This window comes from Eschrichtius robustus, chromosome 1, assembly GCF_028021215.1.
Source record: "Eschrichtius robustus isolate mEscRob2 chromosome 1, mEscRob2.pri, whole genome shotgun sequence".
NCBI classification, from domain to species: Eukaryota; Metazoa; Chordata; class Mammalia; order Artiodactyla; family Eschrichtiidae; genus Eschrichtius; species Eschrichtius robustus.
In genome coordinates, this window is record NC_090824.1 from 144147195 (window position 1) to 144158445 (window position 11251).

Consider the following 11251-nt stretch of genomic DNA (forward strand, 5'->3'; position numbering starts at 1 on the left):
CAAGGTTCCAGGTCCCCTCGTGTGGCAAAGGTTTTCCGTTGGAAGTCTGTCTGTGGTCCTCGGGGACAGTGCCTTTGATCACTGTGAGTTCCTCGGTTGTGTCGCTGTGGCAGTGGAGAATTGCCAGGATGCATGGGGTGGGGTGGGCATCATCAAAGCAGACAGGCTTGCGGTGTGTCTTCCCTGCTGTTCAGTGTCTCCGTGTTCGCATGATGTCTGTGGCTTCAAGTAGAGTCGAGTCGCCCTGCAGGCAGGAGGAGGGCACTTAGGACCAGGCTGTGTAGCGTTTGAGTGTTTCCTCAGTGGTCAGGGCCGCGAACCCTACCAGTTGGAAGCTTGCCTATACGTGGCCGGGAAGGTGGCCTAATTTCCGCTGTGGGGTTCCAACCTGTGTCATGGTTGCTGAAGCCCAACACTTCCCATTGAGGGCTTCCCACGGGGTCATGGAAAGTGATTTGGTCTAGTTGGCGAGATGAGGCACTTGGGCCGAAGTCCATTAACGCCTTGAGAAGTGCCAGGCTGCATCGTGCTTTTTGGCAACTGCAGGTCAGTGTCAGCCCGCCCATGGGAGGTTACCTTGCTTCCGGGAGCACTGGGAGTGACCCCAAGGGCACATCAGATGTGCTGGTAGGTGGCAGGCTCTCCAGGTCCACATAGGTGTGACACCCACGGCCGGGAGGGAGGTCTCGTCCAGTCTTTGTGCTTTGGTCAGAAGGCGTGGCTGTGGGAGAGCGGGAGTCTGTGGCCTATTTCGACAGCCTTGGGGTCAAAGTTCGCATGCGGCCTCATGAAGCTGACAGGGGTCTTTCTCCTTTCAGTTGGGGGTCCAACCAGGGTGCTGTGTATAAACTATGACGTTTACTGTTAGAGGCGTCTGCAGAGGGCCACAGGGACACCCAGAGACCAAGACGCGTATTTAGCGGCACACACAGGAATCCACAAACGCATCCTCGTGCAGAGTCACAGTCACACACGCCCACACGTGTGAATACACAAATACAGCGTCTCACACACCGAGCAACGTACGTGCGTAACTTCCTTCAGTCGTGCTGTGAGACACACAATCAGTTTTCGGTAAGGGATACTGGTACTTGGGAAGGAGGTTCCAGGCTCACGCCCAGATTATGTGTTCACAAAAATCATGTTCTCTGAGGACCCTGGTGCAATTTAGAAACCTGCGTGATTTCTGTCCACTTCTCAGGTGCAGTTGCAGCGTAAGGCTGGCTGTTGGCAGAGAAGAAGACCTTCGCATTGTCTGATGTCTGGATGTGCTAAGGAGAACTGGAAAAAGAGGGGCTGGTGCATGTTGCCGAGCATGGCTGTGGATATCTAAGGACGGTAGGCATTCACCCATACTAAGATGTGCCATTGGATATTAGGATTTCCACAGATGGACCCAATGGTTGCAAGAGTGGATTGATTGTTGGTCCTGCTGAGTGGCCTGAGGACTGTGGATTCCCCAGGCAGTTGGAGTATTTCCAGGTCATGGCTCCTCTGCAGAGACCCACGGCCTTCCCTTTTGTGTTCTGCAGCGTCCCAGCATGTGTTTGGATCGATGATGACACCCTTATATGCATTCCTTGGAAAATCTGAACAAAATGAGTGAGAACGCTCTACCGTCTCCTCATCGAAACTGAGGTCCAGCACGTTTCCTCTCTCGGGAGTACGGGACAGTTAGGAGTGAGGGCCAACGTCCCCTGCTGACAGGCATGCAAACACCACTAAGGGCTCCAGCATTGGAGGGGCTCCTGTCTGAGGGTCGACCATGTCTGCCCATAAGCTGGGTCATCTATGAATCCCCGGTCCCTGCTAAAAGGCCGCTGAGGGAATGCAAGAGGGCAGGCTTTCCTGCTAGTCTTCAGGGTCAGAGTGTGTTCTGGTATAGACCCAGTAAGATTGCAGCTTGGAGAGGTGATTTTTGGACAGGATCACGCTTTGTGCATGCCGCTTCCGAGGTTGATTATGGAAGCCAAAATGAGCAAGCTTCCGTGGTTGGAGCCTGGAGCCTCAGGCCAGGCCTGTGGCCCTCTCTGTTGTTGTGTTTCACGCAGTGAGGTTCTTGACTGCCCGGTGTGGCTGGAGCAGTGGGCGGGCGTGGGCGGGAGTTGGGCGATGGCGTAAGGGGGCTGAAGGTTTAGGCCTCAGTGATGCCCCTGTCAGCTCCTCTGCTGAAGTTGCCGGCACACTGTTGGCGCTAAGTGGATGTTCGTGGAGTGGGGTGTGGGTCGAGTGAAGCATTTCAGTCTGGGTGGTGGCTGCTGGCCTGGAGAGAAAGGTAAGGTATCATGAGGAAAGGTCCTGTGTGATGTTGTAGGATGGGCTGTCATCATTGGGTTGCAGGCGCTGTCCTCGGCTTCCCAAGAATGTGTCTTGTTCGTGATGGGCTAGCATAAGCTGCCTATGGAGCGGATGGCTTTGGCAGTTCAAGTGGGTGAGTTGAGGTAGGTAACTTGTGTAGAGTTGCAATCCCGTTGCCCGAGGAATGACACCCAAAGGGTGTCTTGCGGGAAGTAGGGAAGATCGACATGCTGAGGCGTCTGTGCCGGCCTCCTTGGAGGTAGTTGAGTTATGCGAACATCCCCTTTGGCCGCTTTGTTCCCTTGTTTGGCAATGTGTAAAGCGAAAGTGTTTCTCCCGTGGGGGAATGACGCGACCGGCCAGTGTAGCACGCAGGCCTTTCGAACAGCCAGAGGTTTATCTGGAGCAGTCCATTGGTGGGGCAGAGATGGGGGCCCCATTGCCATGCCTGCTGTGCTGCCGTGGCCAGACACTGTTCCCTTTCAGGTTTCCAAGTCCCCTCGCATGGCAGAGGTCTTCCGTTGAATGTCTGTCTGTGGTCCTCGGGGACCATGCCTTTGATCACTGTGAGTTACTCGGTAGTGTCACTGTGGCAGTGGAGAATTTCCAGGATGCATGGGGTGGGATCAGCATCAGCGAAGGAGACAGGCTTGTGGTCTGTCTTCCCTGGTGTTCAGTGTTCCCGTATTCTGAAGACGTTTGTGGTTTCCAGTAGGGTCGTGTCGCCCTGTGGGCTGGAGGAGGGCACGTAGGACGAGGCTTTCAAGGGTTTGAGAGTTTCCTTAGGGATCAGGGCCGTGAACATTCAAGATGGGAGCTGACTGAGACGTGGCTGGGCATGTGGAGTAGTCTCCGCCGTGGGGATCCGACATGGGTCATGGTGGCTGAGGCCCACCACTTCCTGTGGTGGGCATTCCCACGGGTCAATGGAAAGTGATTAGGCCTAGTTGGCGAGAAGTGGCACGTGGGCCCACGTTCGTTAGCCCCTTGAGTGGTTTCAGGCTGCATCTTGGCAGTAGACAGCTGCCGGTCGGTGTCGGCCCGACCATGGGAGTTCCCTTGCTTCCGGAAGTGCTGCGAGTGACCCCAAACGCCCATCAGATATATTGGTAGCTGACAGAGTCTCGAGGTGCACGTAGATGTCACAGCCAAGGCCCGGAGGCAGGTCTCGTCCAGGCTGTGTGTTTTTGTCAGAAGGCGTTGCTGTGGGAGAGCGGGAGTCCAAGGACTATTTCAACAGCCCCTGGGGGTCAAAGTGTGCCTGTGGCCTCTTGAAGCTGACAGGTGTCTTTCTCCTTTCAGTTGGGGGTCTAACCAGGGTGCTGTGTATAAACTATTTCTTTTATTGTTGGACTCCTCTTCACAGGGCCATAGGGACACACAGAGACCAAGACGCGTATTCAGCGGCACACAGAGAAACCCACAAGCACGTCCGCATGCGCAGTCACAGTCACACATGCCCAAACGCGTGAACACACACATACAGCCTCTCACACACCGGCCAACGTATGTGCCTAACTTCCTGCAGTCGTACTATCAGACAGGCAGTCAATTCTCGGTAAGGGATAGAGGTCCTTGGGAAGCAGTTTCAGAGCTCGAGGCCAGGTAAATGTTTGTATGGATCATGTCCTCTGAGGACACCGGCCCACTTATGAAGCCTCGGTGATTTCTGTCCACTTCTCAGGTGCAGGTGCTGGGGAAGGCTGGCCGTCGGCACAAAGAAGAAGACCTTCGTGTGCTCTGATGACTGGACGTGCTAAGAAGAACTGGAAAAAGTGAGGCGGGCCCATGTCCCCGAGCATGGTCGTGGATAACTCAGGATGGTAGGTATTCAAGCACCCCAAATGTGCCATTAGGTATTAGGTTTTCCTCAGACGGGCCCAATGGCTTAAAGAGTGGATTGATTGTTCCTCTTGCTGAGTGACCTGAGGGCTGTGGATTCTCCAGGCTTTTGAGGTAGCCCAGGCTCATGGCTCCTGTACAGAGCCCCGCACACACCCCGGTTGTGTTCTGCAGCGTCCCAGCATGTGCTTGGATCGATGATGACACCCTTGCATGCATTTCTTGGAAAATCTGAACCAAATGAGTGAGAACACTCTACCGTCTCCTCATCGAAACTGAGGTTCAGCACGTTTCCTCTCTCAGGGGGAGAGGACAGTTAGGAATGAGGGCCAGCGTCCCCCGCCGACATGCATGCAAACACCACCAAGGGCTCCAGGATTGGAGGGGCTCCTGTCTGAGGGTTGACCTTGTCTGCACATAAGCTGTGTTATCTGTGAATCCAGGGTCCTTGCTGAATGGCTGTTGAGGGAATGCGAGTGGGCAGGCTCTCCTGCTGGTCTTAAGAGTCGGAGTGTGTGCTGGTCTAGGCCCAGTTAGCTTGCAGTTGGGAGGTGAGTTTTGGCCAGGATCACGCATCGTGCATGCCATTTTGGGGGTTGATTCTGGAAGCCAAAATGCGCAAGCGTCCGTGGTTGGTGCCTTGAACCTCAGGCCAGGCCTGTGGATCTCCCTGTTCTTGCGTTTTTCACGGTGAGGTTCTTGAGTGCCTAGTGAGGCTGGAGCAATGGGCGGGGGTGAGCTCGGTTGGGCATCGGAGGAAAGCGGCTGAAGGATTAGGCCTCGCTGCTGCCCTTGTTTGCTTCTCTACTTTAACTCCCGGCACAGTGTTGATGCCAAGTGGGTCATCGTGGAGTGGGGACAGGAACGAGTGCTGAATTTAAACCTGCGTGGATCACTGATGGCCCGCACAGGAAGGTAAGGGAAGATGTGGACATGTCCTTTGTGATGTCGTGGAATAGGCTATCATAATTGGGTTGCAGGTGCTGGCCTCGGCTTCCCAAGGATGTGTCATGTTCGTGATTGGCTGGCATCAGCTGCCTATGGAGGGGATGGCTTTGGCAGTTCAGGTGGATGAGGTGAGGTAGGTAACTGTGTAGATTTGGAATCCCATTGCCAGAGGAAAGACACCCAAAGGGTGTCTTGCGAGACGTAAAGAAGATTGACATGGGGACGCGTCTGTGCTGGCCTCCTTGGAGGATGTTTAGTTATGCGAACATCCCCTTTGGCCGCCTTGTTCCCTTGTTTGGGAATGTGCAAAGCGAAAGTGCTTCTCCCGGGGGGGCATGACTCGGCTTGCGAACAGCCATAGGTTTATCTGGAGCAGTCCATTGGGGGGACAGAGGTGGGGGCACTGTTGCGACACCAAGCGAACTGTCGTGGACAGCCACTGTGCCCTTTCAAGGTTCCAGGTCCCCTCGTGTGGCAAAGGTTTTCCGTTGAAAGTCTGTCTGTGGTCCTCGGGGACAGTGCCTTTGATCACTGTGAGTTCCTCGGTTGTGTCGCTGTGGCAGTGGAGAATTGCCAGGATGCATGGGGTGGGGTGGGCATCATCAAAGCAGACAGGCTTGCGGTGTGTCTTCCCTGCTGTTCAGTGTCTCGGTGTTCGCATGATGTCTGTGGCTTCAAGTAGAGTCGAGTCGCCCTGCAGGCAGGAGGAGGGCACTTAGGACGAGGCTGTGTAGCGTTTGAGTGTTTCCTCAGTGGTCAGGGCCGCGAACCCTACCAGTTGGAAGCTTGCCTATACGTGGCCGGGAAGGTGGCCTAATTTCCGCTGTGGGGTTCCAACCTGTGTCATGGTTGCTGAAGCCCAACACTTCCCATTGAGGGCTTCCCACGGGGTCATGGAAAGTGATTTGGTCTAGTTGGCGAGATGAGGCACTTGGGCCGAAGTCCATTAACGCCTTGAGAAGTGCCAGGCTGCATCGTGCTTTTTGGCAACTGCAGGTCAGTGTCAGCCCGCCCATGGGAGGTTACCTTGCTTCCGGGAGCACTGGGAGTGACCCCAAGGGCACATCAGATGTGCTGGTAGGTGGCAGGATCTCCAGGTCCACATAGGTGTGACACCCACGGCCGGGAGGGAGGTCTCGTCCAGTCTTTGTGCTTTGGTCAGAAGGCGTGGCTGTGGGAGAGCGGGAGTCTGTGGCCTATTTCGACAGCCTTGGGGTCAAAGTTCGCATGCGGCCTCATGAAGCTGACAGGGGTCTTTCTCCTTTCAGTTGGGGGTCCAACCAGGGTGCTGTGTATAAACTATGACGTTTACTGTTAGAGGCGTCTGCAGAGGGCCACAGGGACACCCAGAGACCAAGACGCGTATTTAGCGGCACACACAGGAATCCACAAACGCATCCTCGTGCAGAGTCACAGTCACACACGCCCACACGTGTGAATACACAAATACAGCGTCTCACACACCGAGCAACGTACGTGCGTAACTTCCTTCAGTCGTGCTGTGAGACACACAATCAGTTTTCGGTAAGGGATTGTGGTACTTGGGGAGGAGGTTCCAGGCTCACGCCCAGATTATGTGTTCACAAAAATCATGTTCTCTGAGGACCCTGGTGCTATTTAGAAACCTGCGTGATTTCTGTCCACTTCTCAGGTGCAGTTGCAGCGTAAGGCTGGCTGTTGGCAGAGAAGAAGACCTTCGCATTGTCTGATGTCTGGATGTGCTAAGGAGAACTGGAAAAAGAGGGGCTGGTGCATGTTGCCGAGCATGGCTGTGGATATCTAAGGACGGTAGGCATTCACCCATACTAAGATGTGCCATTGGATATTAGGATTTCCACAGATGGACCCAATGGTTGCAAGAGTGGATTGATTGTTGGTCCTGCTGAGTGGCCTGAGGACTGTGGATTCCCCAGGCAGTTGGAGTATTTCCAGGTCATGGCTCCTCTGCAGAGACCCACGGCCTTCCCTTTTGTGTTCTGCAGCGTCCCAGCATGTGTTTGGATCGATGATGACACCCTTATATACATTCCTTGGAAAATCTGAACAAAATGAGTGAGAACGCTCTACCGTCTCCTCATCGAAACTGAGGTCCAGCACGTTTCCTCTCTCGGGAGTACGGGACAGTTAGGAGTGAGGGCCAACGTCCCCTGCTGACAGGCATGCAAACACCACTAAGGGCTCCAGCATTGGAGGGGCTCCTGTCTGAGGGTCGACCATGTCTGCCCATAAGCTGGGTCATCTATGAATCCCCAGTCCCTGCTAAAAGGCCGCTGAGGGAATGCAAGAGGGCAGGCTTTCCTGCTAGTCTTCAGGGTCGGAGTGTGTTCTGGTATAGACCCAGTAAGATTGCAGCTTGGAGAGGTGATTTTTGGACAGGATCACGCTTTGTGCATGCCGCTTCCGAGGTTGATTATGGAAGCCAAAATGAGCAAGCTTCCGTGGTTGGAGCCTGGAGCCTCAGGCCACGCCTGTGGCCCTCTCTGTTGTTGTGTTTCACGCAGTGAGGTTCTTGACTGCCCGGTGTGGCTGGAGCAGTGGGCGGGCGTGGGCGGGAGTTGGGCGATGGCGGAAGGGGGCTGAAGGTTTAGGCCTCAGTGCTGCCCCTGTCAGCTCCTCTGCTGAAGTTGCCGGCACACTGTTGGCGCTAAGTGGATGTTCGTGGAGTGGGGTGTGGGTCGAGTGAAGCATTTCAGTCTGGGTGGTGGCTGCTGGCCTGGAGAGAAAGGTAAGGTATCATGAGGAAAGGTCCTGTGTGATGTTGTAGGATGGGCTGTCATCATTGGGTTGCAGGCGCTGGCCTCGGCTTCCCAAGAATGTGTCTTGTTCGTGATGGGCTGGCATAAGCTGCCTATGGAGCGGATGGCTTTGGCAGTTCAAGTGGGTGAGTTGAGGTAGGTAACTCGTGTAGAGTTGCAATCCCGTTGCCCGAGGAATGACACCCAAAGGGTGTCTTGCGGGAAGTAGGGAAGATCGACATGCTGAGGCGTCTGTGCCGGCCTCCTTGGAGGTAGTTGAGTTATGCGAACATCCCCTTTGGCCGCTTTGTTCCCTTGTTTGGCAATGTGTAAAGCGAAAGTGTTTCTCCCGTGGGGGAATGACGCGACCGGCCAGTGTAGCACGCAGGCCTTTCGAACAGCCAGAGGTTTATCTGGAGCAGTCCATTGGTGGGGCAGAGATGGGGGCCCCATTGCCATGCCTGCTGTGTTGCCGTGGCCAGACACTGTTCCCTTTCAGGTTTCCAAGTCCCCTCGCATGGCAGAGGTCTTCCGTTGAATGTCTGTCTGTGGTCCTCGGGGACCATGCCTTTGATCACTGTGAGTTATTCGGTAGTGTCACTGTGGCAGTGGAGAATTTCCAGGATGCATGGGGTGGGATCAGCATCAGCGAAGGGGACAGGCTTGTGGTCTGTCTTCCCTGATGTTCAGTGTTCCCGTATTCTGAAGACGTTTGTGGTTTCCAGTAGGGTCGTGTCGCCCTGTGGGCTGGAGGAGGGCACGTAGGACGAGGCTTTCAAGGGTTTGAGAGTTTCCTTAGGGGTCAGGGCCGTGAACATTCAAGATGGGAGCTGCCTGAGACGTGGCTGGGCATGTGGAGTAGTCTCCGCCGTGGGGATCCGACATGGGTCATGGTGGCTGAGGCCCACCACTTCCTGTGGTGGGCATTCCCACGGGTCAATGGAAAGTGATTAGGCCTAGTTGGCGAGAAGTGGCACGTGGGCCCACGTTCGTTAGCCCCTTGAGTGGTTTCAGGCTGCATCTTGGCAGTAGACAGCTGCCGGTCGGTGTCGGCCCGACCATGGGAGTTCCCTTGCTTCCGGAAGTGCTGCGAGTGACCCCAAATGCCCATGAGATATACTGGTAGCTGACAGAGTCTCGAGGTGCACGTAGATGTCACAGCCAAGGCCCGGAGGCAGGTCTCGTCCAGGCTGTGTGTTTTTGTCAGAAGGCGTGGCTGTGGGAGAGCAGGAGTCCATGGACTATTTCAACAGCCCCTGGGGGTCAAAGTGTGCCTGCGGCCTCTTGAAGCTGACAGGGGTCTTTCTCCTTTCAGTTGGGGGTCTAACCAGGGTGCTGTGTATAAACTATTTCTTTTATTGTTGGACTCCTCTTCACAGGGCCATAGGGACACAGAGAGACCAAGACGCGTATTCAGCGGCACAGAGAGAAACCCACAAGCACGTCCGCATGCGCAGTCACAGTCACACATGCCCAAACGCGTGAACACACACGTACAGCCTCTCACACACCGGCCAACGTATGTGCCTAACTTCCTGCAGTCGTACTATCAGACAGGCAGTCAATTCTCGCTAAGGGATAGAGGTCCTTGGGAAGCAGTTTCAGAGCTCGAGGCCAGGTAAATGTTTGTATGGATCATGTCCTCTGAGGACACCGGCCCACTTATGAAGCCTCGGTGATTTCTGTCCACTTCTCAGGTGCAGGTGCTGGGGAAGGCTGGCCGTCGGCACAAAGAAGAAGACCTTCGTGTGCTCTGATGACTGGACGTGCTAAGAAGAACTGGAAAAAGTGAGGCGGGCCCATGTCCCCGAGCATGGTCGTGGATAACTCAGGATGGTAGGTATTCAAGCACCCCAAATGTGCCATTAGGTATTAGGTTTTCCTCAGACGGGCCCAATGGCTTCAAGAGTGGATTGATTGTTCCTCTTGCTGAGTGACCTGAGGGCTGTGGATTCTCCAGGCTTCTGAGGTAGCCCAGGCTCATGGCTCCTGTACAGAGCCCCGCGCACACCCCGGTTGTGTTCTGCAGCGTCCCAGCATGTGCTTGGATCGATGATGACACCCTTGCATGCATTTCTTGGAAAATCTGAACCAAATGAGTGAGAACACTCTACCGTCTCCTCATCGAAACTGAGGTTCAGCACGTTTCCTCTCTCAGGGGGAGAGGACAGTTCGGAATGAGGGCCAGCGTCCCCCGCCGACATGCATGCAAACACCACCAAGGGCTCCAGGATTGGAGGGGCTCCTGTCTGAGGGTTGACCGTGTCTGCACATAAGCTGTGTTATCTGTGAATCCCGGGTCCCTGCTGAATGGCTGTTGAGGGAATGCGATGGGGCAGGCTCTCCTGCTGGTCTTAAGAGTCGGAGTGTGTGCTGGTCTAGGCCCAGTTAGCTTGCAGTTGGGAGGTGAGTTTTGGCCAGGATCACGCATCGTGCATGCCATTTTGGGGGTTGATTCTGGAAGCCAAAATGCGCAAGCGTCCGTGGTTGGTGCCTTGAACCTCAGGCCAGGCCTGTGGATCTCCCTGTTCTTGCGTTTTTCACGGTGAGGTTCTCGAGTGCCTAGTGAGGCTGGAGCAATGGGCGGGGGTGAGCTCGGTTGGGCATCGGAGGAAAGCGGCTGAAGGATTAGGCCTCGCTGCTGCCCTTGTTTGCTTCTCTACTTTAACTCCCGGCACAGTGTTGATGCCAAGCGGGTCATCGTGGAGTGGGGACAGGAACGAGTGCTGAATTTAAACCTGCGTGGATCACTGATGGCCCGCACAGGAAGGTAAGGGAAGATGTGGACATGTCCTTTGTGATGTCGTGGAATAGGCTATCATAATTGGGTTGCAGGTGCTGGCCTCGGCTTCCCAAGGATGTGTCATGTTCGTGATTGGCTGGCATCAGCTGCCTATGGAGGGGATGGCTTTGGCAGTTCAGGTGGATGAGGTGAGGTAGGTAACTGTGTAGATTTGGAATCCCATTGCCAGAGGAAAGACACCCAAAGGGTGTCTTGCGAGACGTAAAGAAGATTGACATGGGGACGCGTCTGTGCTGGCCTCCTTGGAGGATGTTTAGTTATGCGAACATCCCCTTTGGCCGCCTTGTTCCCTTGTTTGGGAATGTGCAAAGCGAAAGTGCTTCTCCCGGGGGGGGCATGACTCGGCTTGCGAACAGCCATAGGTTTATCTGGAGCAGTCCATTGGGGGGACAGAGGTGGGGGCACTGTTGCGACACCAGGCGAACTGTCGTGGACAGCCACTGTGCCCTTTCAAGGTTCCAGGTCCCCTCGTGTGGCAAAGGTTTTCCGTTGAAAGTCTGTCTGTGGTCCTCGGGGACAGTGCCTTTGATCACTGTGAGTTCCTCGGTTGTGTCGCTGTGGCAGTGGAGAATTGCCAGGATGCATGGGGTGGGGTGGGCATCATCCAAGCAGACAGGCTTGCGGT

The 11251-nt window shown here is 55.0% G+C and overlaps 4 non-coding genes across 4 annotated transcripts; all 4 read left to right on the forward strand.

Moving 5' to 3' along the window:
• Positions 1–1549: 1549 nt before the first annotated feature.
• On the forward strand, positions 1550–1642 carry LOC137753511 (small nucleolar RNA SNORD116). Its single transcript, XR_011071500.1, has one exon. It is a non-coding gene; the product is annotated as a small nucleolar RNA SNORD116 (small nucleolar RNA).
• A 2689-nt stretch (positions 1643–4331) lies between these two features.
• Positions 4332–4424, forward strand: LOC137778827 (small nucleolar RNA SNORD116). Its single transcript, XR_011077017.1, has one exon. It is a non-coding gene; the product is annotated as a small nucleolar RNA SNORD116 (small nucleolar RNA).
• Positions 4425–7087: 2663 nt separating this feature from the next.
• On the forward strand, positions 7088–7180 carry LOC137753391 (small nucleolar RNA SNORD116). Its single transcript, XR_011071470.1, has one exon. It is a non-coding gene; the product is annotated as a small nucleolar RNA SNORD116 (small nucleolar RNA).
• Positions 7181–9869: 2689 nt separating this feature from the next.
• On the forward strand, positions 9870–9962 carry LOC137778833 (small nucleolar RNA SNORD116). The gene has a single exon (XR_011077018.1). It is a non-coding gene; the product is annotated as a small nucleolar RNA SNORD116 (small nucleolar RNA).
• Positions 9963–11251: the final 1289 nt, after the last annotated feature.